Genomic DNA, 1,126 nt, shown 5'->3' with positions numbered 1-1,126 from the left:
TAAGTTTAAGAACTTTCTGCAAAACTTTTCAGACAAAAGGTTCAAAACCTATTTCAAAATATTTTGGTCGTGATTTACAGCACGTATCAATCCGATAAAGACATTTTTTTTAGTTCTTTGTCCACTAAGAGCTCATGGATTCTGAGTATGGGTAAACACACAAGCAAGATTTAATGTATCTCAGACAAAGAGGGAAGTAAATGGTTTTTCTTAAACATGTAAAGCCGCATCCTGTAACATGTGAGATTAATTCTTCTAAGTAACTCGAGGCAGAAAGGCCTATTGGATTTTTTTTTAAAAAAATATCTGAGTCAAATAAACCTCTATCAACAAGTATTGTTTGAGGTAAATTCGTAAAAGGTTGGTATTGTGATTGCTAAATATTTCTTAGGAATGAAAGGAACAATTTCAAGTTACTGGATGAGCTGAGTTTATTTTCCAGAGTTTATGCACTATGAAAGGAAGCCTTAAAATCCTTACATACAACACTCTTCGTCAATACATTTATTAAACACATTTAAACCCATGACATGCATTACTTCTAAGAAATCCACTCAGTGGTTCTCAACCTTCCTAATGCCGCGACCCTTTAATACAGTTCCTCATGCTGTGGTGGCCCCCAATTTCATTATTACAAATTGAACATAATTAAAGCAGAGTGATTAATCACAAAAACAATATGTAATTATATGTGTTTTCCGATGGTCTTAGGCGACCCCTGTGAAAGAGTCGTTGGACCCCCAAAGGGGTCGCGACCCACAGGTTGAGAACCGCTGCTTTAAATACTTCAGAGTGAATCTTTTCATCTGCGGGGGGTGTCATTAGCAAAGGACCTCGGGCGCTGGGCTGGCGAGGAGCCTCGGAGAGACAGGGGAGGGCAGGAAGGTGGAGCCGGCGTCCTCGCGGGTCTGGGTTCGTGCGCGTGGACTACATCGTGGAAGAGGAAAGGTGGACACGGGCATTTGGTGGGTCCTTGTTTGCTCAAGATGGAAGTCGGGGCTGGCGGGCTCGTCCCCACGGTGAATGGAGCGCTCCGCGTCCCTCCCGGTGCCTCCTCCCGGGGCGCAGGGGCTCAGGAAGGAGGTGGCGGGGCGAAGGCCGCGTCCCTGACCCGAGGCCGGGATGG

At 45.0% G+C, this 1,126-nt stretch overlaps 1 protein-coding gene across 1 annotated transcript in view; it reads left to right on the top strand.

The window, feature by feature from the left end:
* The first annotated feature begins 719 nt into the window (after positions 1-719).
* Positions 720-1,126, top strand: part of FAM169A (family with sequence similarity 169, member A) — a 53,287-nt gene continuing 52,880 nt past the window's right edge. Inside the window, exon 1 of the mRNA XM_005858038.2 lies at positions 720-965. The gene's annotated coding sequence lies outside the window, so the exon portion shown is untranslated. The remainder of the gene's footprint in view (positions 966-1,126) is intronic.

Source organism: Myotis brandtii, unplaced genomic scaffold (assembly GCF_000412655.1).
Source record: "Myotis brandtii unplaced genomic scaffold, ASM41265v1 scaffold115, whole genome shotgun sequence".
Taxonomy (NCBI): Eukaryota; Metazoa; Chordata; class Mammalia; order Chiroptera; family Vespertilionidae; genus Myotis; species Myotis brandtii.
Note: the sequence above shows the minus strand (reverse complement) of the source record. Positions and strands in the feature narration are given on the sequence as shown.